General features: G+C 42.2%; 1 protein-coding gene across 1 annotated transcript in view; it reads right to left on the bottom strand.

Annotated features, from left to right (window-relative positions):
• Nucleotides 1-13,166, bottom strand: part of LOC136542951 (disease resistance protein Pik-2-like) — a 289,698-nt gene that overhangs the window by 214,676 nt on the left and 61,856 nt on the right. The gene's annotated exons all lie outside the window — the stretch shown is intronic.

Below are 13,166 nucleotides of genomic sequence, written 5' to 3' on the forward strand. Positions count from 1 at the left end.
GGATCGTAAGAACTCCTTATGTATCTCGATGTACGGATGCACCAATGACAAGTTCTGAAGAACTGTGTAGTGTGCTTTATTGAAATAATCGTCTTCCATGTCGATATATGTTTTCTTCCCTAAAGTTCCTTTACCACTGAGTCGCCCCCCGTGTTGTGATTCAGGAACGCCAATCGGGGCAAGGTCAGGAATAAAGTCAACACAGAACTCAATGACCTCCTCTGTTGCATAGCCCTGGGCGATGCTTCCTTCAGGCTTAGAATGGACTTTCACATATTTCTTCAAGACTCCCATAAACCTCTCGAAGGGGAACATGTTATGTAAGAACACAGGTCCAAGAATACTAATCTCCTTCACCAAATGAACTAGGATGTGTGTCATGATATTAAAGAAGGATGGAGGGAACACCAACTCAAAGCTGACAAGACATTGAACCACATCATTCTATAGAGTAGCTAGTTTCACTGGATTGATTGCCTTCTGAGAAATTGCATTGAGGAATGCACATAGCTTCACGGTGGCTAGACGTACATGTGGACGTAGAATTCCTCTTAAAGCAACTAGAAGCAATTGCGTCATAAGCACGTGGCAGTCGTGGGACTTTAAGTTTAGGAATTTCTTATCTGTCATATTTATTATACCCTTTATATTGGAGGAGAATCCCGATGGGACCTTGATGCTGCTTAGACATTCGAACATGCTGTCCCTCTCTTCTTTGGTAAGCGTGTAGCTAGCAGGACTTAAGTAATGACGTCCACCATCTGTCTTCTCTAGATGAAGGATGTCTCGTTCTTTCATGCCCTGCAAGTCCTGGCGTGCTTCAAGTGAATCCTTTGGCTTCCCATACACACCCATGAATCCTAACAGGTTCACACAAAGATTCTTTGTCAGGTGCATCACGTCGATTGCATTGCGGACCTCTAGGACTTGCCAATAGGGTAGCTCCCAAAAGATGGACTTCTTCTTCCACATGGGTGCATGTCCCTTAGCATCTTTGGGAACAGATTTGCTGCCTTGTCCCTTTCCAAATACTACTTTCACATCCTTGACCATTGCGAGTACATCTTCCCCGGTTCGGTTATGAGGCTTCTTCCGGTGGTCTGGCTTACCTTTAAAATGCTTACCTTTCTTTCTTACTTGGTGATTCAAAGGAAGGAATCGATGATGGCCAAGGTACACAACCTTTCGACATTTTTCAAATATATACTGTCAAGGTCATCAAAACAATGTGTGCATGCATTATATCCTTTGTTTGTCTGGCCTAAAAGATTACTTAAAGCAGGCCAATCATTGATTGTTACGAACAATATTGCTCGTAGGTCAAAGTGTTCTTGTTTGTACTCATCCCAGACATGTACACCTGGTTTGTTCCATAAAACTAGAAGTTCTTCAACTAATGGCTTCAGATAGACATCAATGTCATTGCCAGGTTGCCGCGGACCTTGGATGAGGATCAGCATCATAATGAACTTCCGCTTCATGCATAACCATGGAGGAAGGTTGTAGATACATAGAGTAACTGGCCAAGTGCTATGACTAGTGCTCTACTCCCCAAAAGGATTCATACCATCTGTACTTAAGGCGAACCTTAAGTTTCTAGCCTCATTTGCAAACTCTAGAAATTCCCTGTCTATCGCTCTCCACTAGGACCCATCAGCTGGGTGTCTCAGCATATTGTCTACCTTACGGTCTTCTTTAAGCCACCGCAACAACTTTGCATGGTCTTTATTTCTAAATAAACGTTTTAAGCATGGTATTATAGGAGTATACCACATAACCTTGGTAGGGATTTTCTTTCTAGAACGTTGTTCACCCTCGACGTCACCAGGATCATCGCGTCTGATCTTATACCGCGCTGCTTTACATACTGGGCATTCATCCAAATTCTCGTATTCATTGCCATGGTAGAGGATGCAGTCATTAGGACATGCATGTATCTTCTGGATTTTTAATCCCAAAGGGCAGACAACCTTTTTTGCTTCGTACGTAGTGGTGGGCAATTCATTTGGATTCGGAAGCATCTTTTTTATGAGGTTCAATAAATTCCCAAATGCCTTGTCGGATACACCATTCTTTGCCTTCCACTGTAGCAATTCCAGTGTTGTACCCAACTTTTTTTGCCCCTCTTCGGCCATCGGGTATAGCAACTTCCTATGATCCTCAAGCATGCGCTCGAACTTAACTTTCTTTTTTTCACTTTCACATTCTTGTTGTGCATCACGAATGGCATCGCCAAGAGCATCACCGAGATCATCTTCTGCCGCTACCTCTTCTTCATCCCCCCCATTGTAGTATCATCAAAGGCACCATACTGAGCAATAATGTCATCAATGTCTAAATCTTCTCCTTCACCTTCTTCCATCATGACCCCACTTTCTCCATGCTTAGTCCAACATATATAGTTTGACATGAAACCTGACTTAAGCAAATATGAATGAAGACTCATTGAGCTTGAATATTCCTTTAAATTCTTACATATGGCACATGGACAGCACATGAAACCATCCCGCTTATTTGCCTCGGCCACACCTAAGAAATAGTGCACGCCCTCAATAAAGTCTTGGGAGCGGCGATCGGCATTGTACATCCAATGGCGTGACATAATCTGCATTACACGACAAATTATAAAAACCTTGAACATAATTAAGTATTTTATTACACAACATAGATGACACACACACGGTTGATTAATTAACTAAGCCTGGCTACAACGTAAGTAATCCCAACTATCACTAAACAAACTAAAACTACAATGCACTTCAGTAACATAATTATTTTATGACCGTACGCAACTAAAACAGACAAATCATTCGTCTGTTGAATATCAATAAGCTTCTCCTGCTGGCTCACTACCTCATCATCAGCAGCCGCTACCTCAAGCGCACCCGAATTCTGCACATATATAGCATAATTTCCTCCCAGTACCAACCATCACATCCATTGCCCTCCCACTGAAATTAAAGCCAAAAAATATTTAGTCAAAAATATTCAAGAAAAGCAGGTCAATTAGCCATAATAATCAAATGCGTAAGAAACTCACATCGTGATCTGGGCACTTGTAGAAAACACGACCCTTGTTGGGTCCCTGTCTCTTGACTCGGTACTCCATCACAATCTTCTGCTTACACTTGCCGCAGATAATGAGAGGGAGTTCTGGCCTCAGTCGTTTCGCAACCGAACGAGAGGCCGAGGATCCGGTACCAGTTGTCATCTACTTTCTATACTTATTTTTGCAAACTAGTGTAAATTTCACATTTTCTAAAATAATATATTTAAACAAAACTAAAATTATTTATTTATCTAACTAAACCATGAAATATGTACTATGTATAATAGTAAAATACCAAACTATCAAGTGATTTTACTATTGTAAATCATCATGTGATTTTGAGCTAAAAATGACATAGAAATCACATACCTCAAAAATATGTTTCAATAAATAACCATCCGTACTAGTTGACCTTGCTTACGTGATCATCTTGGCGAGCATTTCTTCACCATACGACACCGTACTTGGCCAAGGAAGAGCTCCGATTCTACGAGGAAGGCAACACGGTCTTCCACGACCGTTGCCGCTCTCCCTCGTAGAATCAAAGCTCCTCCTTGACGTCCATTACCGCTCGGCAGAGAACATGCTCGCCGAAATGAACACGGTCCGCAAGTTCAACTAGTACAGATTTTCTATAATTTTGTAACTATTTTCTAAGTTTTTCATTTCATGGAAAATTTAATTCTAAAAAATAAAAGGCATGATTTCTAAGTATTTCATTTCATGGAAAAAATAATTCTAAGTGACCTGCTCGATATCGGCGAGCTCACGGGCGTTTAGGTTGCCGAGGATAGTAATATTTGTAGATGACATTTGTAGGTCTGAAGTTATCAAATATCCATCAAATTATAGCTCAAAAACATGTTTCAATAACTAACCATCCGTACTAGTTGACCTTGCTTACGTGATCATCTCGGTGAGCATTTCTCCACAGGACGGCACCGTACTTGGCCAAGGAAGAGCTCTGATTCTTCAAGAAAGGGAACATGGTCTTCCACGACCGTTGCCGTTCTCCCTCGTAGAATCAAAGCTCCTCCTTGATGTCCGTTACCGCTCGGCAGAGAACATGCTCGCCGAGCTGAACACGGTCCGCAAGTTCAACTAGTACGGATTTTCTACAATTTTCTAACTATTTTCTAAGTTTTTCATTTCATGGAAAAATTAATTCTAAGATCACATAAGCCGCCGGGGACGAGGATGGCGCGTGCTCCAGCGAGGACGAGCGAGGCGTGATTTTGATGAACTAATTTAACTTTTGTTTATCCAAACATATATGCAAATCATCATGTGATTTTGAGCTAAAAATAAAATAAAATCATAATAAAGTCCAATATATAAAGTTACACATGCATCTACATCGCAAAATGAGATAAGCTACTGATAAAACATAAGAGGATTAAGTTTGTTACCTCCAAAATCGAAGAGCAACACCAATGGAGGGGGAGAGAGCAAGAACAACAGTAAGCTGAAGAACAGAGGCAGTGAGTTTGAATGGAATGGCTCGGGCTCGGGGAGGAAGAAATGAGCTGGTCTATAGGCCAGGATAATTAGTCCCGGTTAGGGAGCCAAACCGGGACTAAAGATTAATCTTTATTCCCGAGGAATCACCCAAACTAGGACTAAAAGCTTTAGTCCTGGCTGGTATTACCAACCGGGACTAAAGGTAAATAGTCCCGGTTGGTAATACCTGCCAGGACTAAAGATCCCTGCCCCGCGGACGATCGTTGGGCAGGAACCTTTAGTCCCGGTTGGTATTACCAACCGGGACTAAAGGATCGGGGGCAAAAAATGCCGAGGCTAATGCCAAATTGGGACATCGTTCTAAAGTCTGTTCTCTAGTAGTGCGAGTTGCTGTCCCTGAAGGGAATGAAAAGGCTAATAAGACTGCTCAAAGTGAGTTAATTCTCTTCAAAAATTCCAATCATCTTTGTATTCATTAATTTCATATTTAGGAGTATCTGCATCACTTATAGTTTACCCATCTCAATCATCTGTCGTTTACTATTTCTGTTTATCACAATGACCTAGCCACCATCTTTTTATTGTTCTTGGTCACATTACATGTGCTATATATATGGGTAGTTGGTCTATGTAGCAGCGCAGTCCTGTTATTTTTTGAAGTTGCAGCTCTGAAGTTGGTTTAAATTTGATAGCTCTACATATTTCCTTTGTCCCCCTTTCTTCATCTTTAAAACTCATTGAATAATTAGGGTTTTGTGGCATCAATATTTCATTTTCCAATTTTCTTGTGATAAAATTAAAGGCTATATTGTTTTTGTGGCATCTATTTCACTAGCTAGCTAGGTTGTATTTTCATTTAAAGGGTGAACAACATTGGACTAAATAACAAGCATATAGTAGAATTTAATCTCCTAAGTGATGCCGGATGACTTTTGTATATTACAATCACTACGGGAAACAGGGACTTTGCCGAGTGCAAAGGCTTTGCCGAGCGCTGCACTCGGCATAGGCCACTCAGAGAAAAAAAAAGTCGGCAAAGCCTTCTTTGCCGAGTGTCATTTGTCGGGCACTCAGCAAAGCCTTTGCCGAGTGTCGACCGGACACTCGGCAAAGAAAAGTAGCCGTTAACGGGGCGCTATCATGACGGTTGCTTTGCCGAGTGTCTCATGTACGACACTCGGCAAAGAATTTATATAATTTTTTTCCCGAAATTGTTTGCCGAGTGTCGGCTCTCGGCAAAAAAAAAATTATTTTTTTTAAAAAGTCTCTTTGCCGAGTGTCTGTAGTGACACTCGGCAAAGCCTTCCCCTTTGCCGAGTGCCGTGGCCTGACACTCGGCAAAGAGCCCAGCTTTGCCGAGTGTCTTTGCCATTACACTCGGCAAAGCTAGGAAATCTGGTGTTTTCATGCAGTTTTTGCCAGCTTTGCCGAGTGCAGTGGGCGTTGCACTCGGCAAAGAGGCCTTTGCCGAGTGTGACACTCGGCAAAGCGTCTGTAATTGCCTATTTTTTTCTTGTTTTTACATTCCAACACTTCCATCACACATTCAAACAGAAAATTTCACAAATATTCATCACATTCTTCAAATCCATGACATTCATCACACATCAATCCCTTTATCACACATTCATCACTTACATATCACAAACATCATTTAGAAGTCACAAACATAAGTGTCTAAATATATCACATCGAAATTCACAAGTTCAAAAGTTGTTCATCATCTAACATCCAGTTTATTACCACAATTCCATGAACATGGACAAACTCATTACCAAATACGCCTTTGATCGGGCGGTGACTGATATGGATCCTGACGATTAGGCGGATTATTGGAACCCGCCGACTGAGGCTGCACAAAGGAGTATATATTCTATGTGTTAGACATGTACTTGGCTAGCTAATTAGAAATTAGTTGCATGTAAGAGACTGCAATTAACTTTCATACTCACAGGTGTAAGTCCATCCCTAGGTGAGGCTGTAGGTGGAGGTGGTGGAGCGAGCAGCTCAGGTAGCACAGCAAGACCCATATGTTGCCCAAGGCTTTGAAGAAAGCCCGTGATGCTCGACAACCGATTCTCATAGGTCTCCGTGATGCCCGTCAACCTACTCTCATAGGTCTGACGCTGGGACATTAGCTGTGCCTACAGCTCTTGACGCTGTTGAGCTTCTTCTTCGAGCCGGGCCTGCAACATTTCACTCCAATGTTTTAGTAATGCATAGCTAATTACGGTGTTTAAAAGTCAATATACGATGAGTCAAACTGAAATTACCTCGAGGACGTCGACCCGCTGATGTGCAACGGTCGGCCGTGTGCGTATGGCTGGGCTCTCGCTTGTGCTCCGGGCTCAGATCGTGGAGAGGTCGGGGACAGCGGTCGAGTCGATTGTGCCATCGGCAATCCACATGCGGCCGTGCTTCTTCCCTCCTCCCAACCTCATGACGAGCTCCATATCAATCTCCTGCGTGCACGGGTCGAAGTCTGGCCCATGGACTGACCTTGCCGCCGACATGTACTCGCTGATGTGGGTGTGGACGCTCGGGTTCGTGTACTCCTAGGGCCCGTCCTCTAGGCTGAAGGAGACGTCAGACGTCGCCTTTCCCTTGTGGGACATGCACCATGCCTGGAAGTCCGAGCACTCCTAGCCTTGATGTGCCGCCCTCTACGAGAAAGACATCAAGAAGATTAGAAATCAGTCATAATTGAGCATCAGAATAGATAAATGAATTCGTGTACCCATGAGTCTCTGTATCCGGCGAGGTTGCGGCTGCCTTGATGGTGTGCTGGTCCTTGCATCTCCAAACGCCGTTCCCTTGCAGCGTTGTGCGTCGAGGCATACCCCTCCGTAAACCAGTTGTCCACGATCTTCTCCCACGCCTCGGGTACGATCCGCACCACCAGGGAATCATCTGCATGTCATCTGGTAATTGACATATAAGATGATCGAATTAAACCTACTTATTCTCAAAACAAATCAATCTGGATGTTCTCATGTACCTCAATGTACTGCTCCCGGGTCAGGTCCATGGTTCTAGCGTCGGCCTTTTTGACCCTCTGTCCAAGCTTCGACCTGTAGTAGGTGACAACGGCCTGGATCATCGCCTCGTGAATCATGTCGACGATGAGCTTTTTGCAGGCTTTGGTCGCCACCTGATCCTTCCTGCCCTCAAATCCCTCCTCGCATTTGAAATAAGCTTGCGGACAAACATGATATTTGTATGGATATTTTTTAAAGAAAAAGTTCAATGAAAGAAGCAATGCTATGCGAGGAGACTTACCCAGAACTCCCCAATGACCCGTGCTGCCTTGTTGGGGTATGGCTCTGTATCAGCAGTGATGGCGTAGTGGTCAAACGAACAGGCCGCCAACGTGTTGTTATTGTACGTGACGACACCGGGGTAGTGTTGCCTACACAGAAGACCCAGGATGCCATTGGTGGTGAGTGCACTAGCACCGGACACAACCACCCAGTTCCTGCACATGTGATTAAGAAAAATTAGTAGTTCATCTTTGTTTGAACTTATCATATGAAGTAGGGGCAAATAAAATGTCAAGTTTACTTACTTTTGCCCTTCAGGGCGAATAACTGGGCGGCGGTGAGGAATCGGAAAAGCAGGGAGGCTCGCGGGACCTTGCAGGTACACCCTCGGAGCAGAGGAAGAGGAACTCATGCCTCCCGCCAATGCCTCCAGCTCGTCGAAGGGCGCCTCCTCCTCCTCCTCGTGCGCCCTCTCCACAGGCGTCACCGTCTCCGCCTCCTCCTCCTCCTCGTGCGCCCTCTCCACGGGCGTCACCGGCTCCGCCTCCTCCGACACCTGGAGACGTGCCGGGGGCCTCCTACTCCTCGGGTTCCTCCTCCTCCTCGCGTCCGACCCCTTGGCCTCCTCCCCCGCTTGGTAAAGCGACCCGACGGGCCTGTGACGCCCACCCACCATCTTTGTTGAATCACCTGAAAAAAAGAAAAGTATTACATGTATTAGAAATAATATTCATGCTTACAAAACACTTAATTAGAAATAGATGCAAAATGATAATCAACTTTAGTATTACATTTATTAGAAATAATCGTCATTATTTGGATTAGCTGGATCATAGGTCTCATCATCGCTATCAACATTGTCCAAATCATCAACACTAATTGAAGGAGGAATGTTGTCTTCATTGTCATTGCCTACTCAAGCATTTGTAGGTCATCCACATTTTGGACCTCATCTCCAGCATCCTCATCATCAACCCTTTCATTGTCTACTTCCATTTCTATCGCTTCGGTTAAGTCTATCACAAAGCTTCCTTGTAGCCCCTCTTCTTGAAAGAACTCTCCCTCATATGTGCTTGGATTGAAGTTGTAATCTTCATCGTTTGGGACAGGTAGTTTACCATGTGGTGATACCTTGTGCACAATAGCACAACCCTTAAGCTCTTCGTCTTGGCACGCGTATGGCATATAATACACCTGGTAGGCCTGTTGTGCACATGTGGAGATATCCTGGTTTCTAAGCACCGTACGTGACAACATGCACGAAACTTTTTCAAATTTTTACCATAGGCTCCACATGCTATATAACGATGCATCCACAAGTTTCGTGATTTTCTGAATTCGTTTGAATTTTATACAATTTAAAAACACTTTGGCCGCAACTTTGTCCTCATGTTTCGTTAACCAGATGTGAAAAATATCCCGCAAGTTCCTGGATATGGCCTCAAAACACACTCACTAGCATGACAATCATTTTTCGAATGATTAGATTTCATTATTCGATGCACCTGCAGTTCAAACTTGCTTTTTGCGAAATAAATCAACAAAACAAAAATAATTCTAAAAATATAGTAAAAAGTCACAAAATTCAACCAAATTTTAACATGTACTTTAAAGCACTGTAGAAACCCTAAAGAAAAAATCTGGGAGCAAAAATTAAAAAAAAAACTTTTTCTTTGCCGAGTGCCAGAGACAGGGCACTCGGCAAAGAAAATAAATAAATAAAAAATTAAAAAATTCTTTGCCGAGTGTCTGACGGCGACCACTCGGCAAAGCCTAACGGTGGGTGGCCGCCGTCACCTCGGTTAGCCTTTGCCGAGTGTTTAGCTTTGCCGAGAGCCCGACACTCGGCAAAGGGAGGCTTTGCCGAGTGCTATACTTTGCCGAGTGCCTGGCACTCGGCAAAGATGGATATGCCGAGTGTTTGGCTTTGCCGAGTGCGGCACTCGGCAAAGTATATCTTTGCCGAGTGCCCGACATTTCGCACTCGGCAAAGTAGGAAACACTCGGCAAAGCCCCTGTTTCCCGTAGTGAATAGTCTCATGCGACAATTTAACTGTGCATGCAACAAAGTAATGTCAGATGTATAAGATTTTTAGATATGTAACGATTGGTGTCTCTAATGTTATATTAGCCTAGTGTTTCATTCATTATATGAATAATCAGTGACCCTAATATGAATCATTTTTTCTCCAACCTAGATAGTTAATTTTCTGTATTAGTTCTGAAGCCCTTCTTTGAGCTATTTGCTAATAACATGCAAATGATTGTGATTTGCAAATGGTAATATTGGATGGTTGTCTTTCATCATGAGTTATCTTGACAGTACATCTTATTTTGGGTTAGTATTGGCTACAAATTCTGCTGCCCCTTAGTACTATATATATGCAGATTTATCTTTTATGTCATGCATGGTCATTTGAACATATTACTCGTTTCTGGCACTAAACAAAAATTCAATTTTACTCTTGGCCACAATAACTACTGTTTCCAATCAAAATCCAACCTTTAAAGTTCTCAATTATTCATGTTTTTATCCCTATTGCAGGAGATCGTAGAGGATTAATTATAACCGCACATATGAACAGAGACAACAACTTTCTCCAGTAAGCTATACTGCACTAGTATAAAATTACTAATTGATTTTGTTGTAGTAGGTTTAATCGTGTCTACTGCACGCAGGCTGTTCATTCTTCTTATATCACAAGCTGGGACCATCATGCTAGGCACGAGAATAACACTTATGCTCTTCCAACTTCAAGTTTCTCTCAATTTCTAAGCTATCGCGACACATATATATATAATGTTTTGTTGGAGTTGTTCCAAATTCACTCCAGGATATAGGCCAAGCTTCTGACGGAGCGAAGCGGAGGCCCGTCGCCGGAGGCTTGGGCCGGAGGCTTGGTACGGTATATATACCCTTGCTAGGGTTTCGTGGAGACTTGATTCTCTTGTAAGCCGCCATAGGCGTGTAACCCAAAACTCTTGAGATAGTGAGATTGTTGCTGGCTGGTGCCCGTGGTTTTTCCCCTTCACATCGGAGGGGTTTTCCACGTTAAATCGTGTGTCTCCTCTGTGGCTTGATTCTTTACTTTATATTCCTATACGTCGTTCATAACATGTTTTACATTTCAGCGTAGACTAATATATTATATTCCTTCCTAAATTTATTTGCATCTTGTCTCATCAGCTATGTTGTGCCGCCCGTTGTTACTATGCCATCTGGATATTATATACCCATGTATCATAATGGAAACGGCGTGTATCTGCCAGCACCAGGTAATAAGTCTTGCAGCCTGCTATCATGTGCTAATCTGACTGTCATGTGATGATGATCGAAATTATTTATGATGTGCTGTTCTTGCTATCAGATCTGAATCATGGACTGGCCGGACCATCAGGAAGAAGTCAGGTAAACCTTCTCATCATGTGTTCACTGCTTTTTCTGTAAGCAAATGGCATTCTTTCAAGAGGAAAATTGATTCAATTAACTTATATTAACTGCTACCTCTTATATTCCATTTATTCTGATTCATGTTTCATTTATGTCAAACTTGATCAATATTAATTGTTGCTCTTATTCCTTTGGTTAGAATGGGCAATCTGGTTCTGGCAGACCATCAGGGCAGCCACATAGAAGCCGAAAATAACCAAAAAAATGTAAGTATGCCTAGCTTACCCATCATTGGCTTCACCTCATGCAATTTAGACATGATATCTTATATTCTACATATTGTCCCATGGACTTCCACAGGTTTGCTGCAGTTAATGATGGTGACATGGGTAAGTAGAGACTAGTGACTAGGAAGGACTCCTTTCGTAAATTCACAACCGGCTTGTCTCAGAATCCCATACATCTGAACGGTGGTAGTAGACTTGAAAGATTCGGAGTTGTAGTCATGACTATCTGTGTATTGTATGTGCGTTTTGTACTAAGTTGCTGTGTGCACCGTTAAGATGTGAAGTTGTTTTAGTCATCTAGCATCTGATCGACAGGAGATGCAAAGATTATTTAATTTGCCTGTTTGGTAATCACCGGTAATACTCATAATCTGCTTATATTTCTATTAGCCAGGATGCTTCAATCTTGAACAACTAGTAACTAACAACAGATAATAGATTCATATTCAGATTTTTCAACCCCTTCTAAGGAAAAAAAATTGAACAACAGTTCAAAACAAGTAACAAGAGCTTAGGGCATGTTTGGTTCCTTAATTTCCATCTCCTTTTTTCTTTTGGCAAGAAATATGTGATCCTTGCATAATCTCAATAATGATATGCATCTCCGAGCATCACTTGTTAGAAAACAAAACACTCAGTTCAGATAGCTGATCAAATATGTATGCTTTATTTACTTTCCACACTACTGGAAACCGGCACTTTGCCGAGTGCTTGCGGCACTCGGCAAAGCCCGAAATACACTCGGCAAAGGGCACTCGGCAAAAAATTAATCGGTAAAGAAGCCTTTGCCGAGTGCTTTTTGTCGGGTACTCGGCAAAGCCTTTGCCGAGTGCCGGAAAAGCACTCGGCAAAGATTTACACTCGACAAAATTAAAATGCGAAAAAATCCAAAAATAATAGCAAATATTTTTTCGGGGGAGGCCGCCACCGGCCAGCGCCCGTCGATCCAGCACCACCGGCCATCGAAGTCGCTGTATTTTTTGCACAAAATTCACGACTAACGCGGTCGGCGGGATTCGAACTCACGACCTCTCTCTCGCGTGTCTGCTACTCTACCACTGCACTACACTATCACTTGTGTATAGATTCCGTTATCTATCCTCATATATTATACTAAACTGAGAGTAAATTGCTTGTTTGAGGCCCTAAACGAATTCAAATCAAAAAGTGGTCAACTACAAAGTTTCATAACTTTTCGAGATCTACAATTTTGATTTAGGAAGTTTTTCCATCCGAGGTCGTTTGAAAAATTCGACTTTTAAATTTGAGAGATTCAAACGTAGTTTTGCATTATAAGATGATTTCAAATCAAAAAGTTCTCAACTACATAGTTTCATAACTTTTGGAGATCTACCATTTTCATTTAGGAAGTTTTTCCATCCGAGCTCTTTCGAAAAATTCAAATTTTCAAATTTTCAAATTCAAACGTCGTTTTTGCATGACAAGATGATTTCAAATCAAAATGTTGCCAACTACAAAATTTCATAACTTCTCAAGATCTACAAAGTTTATTTTGGTCATTTGTTCATCCGACATAGTGGTAGTAACATTGTTCACAAATCTTATATATCTCTCTTCTACTTTCATGAAACTAATATGAGAGATATGAGAGAGATGTAGATTTTATGAACAACGTTATTGTCGCTTTGTCAAATGAAGAAATGACCAAAATAAACTTTGTAGATCTTGAGAAGTTATACAACTTTGTAGTTGAAAAG

Source organism: Miscanthus floridulus, chromosome 3 (genome assembly GCF_019320115.1).
Source record: "Miscanthus floridulus cultivar M001 chromosome 3, ASM1932011v1, whole genome shotgun sequence".
NCBI lineage: Eukaryota > Viridiplantae > Streptophyta > Magnoliopsida > Poales > Poaceae > Miscanthus > Miscanthus floridulus.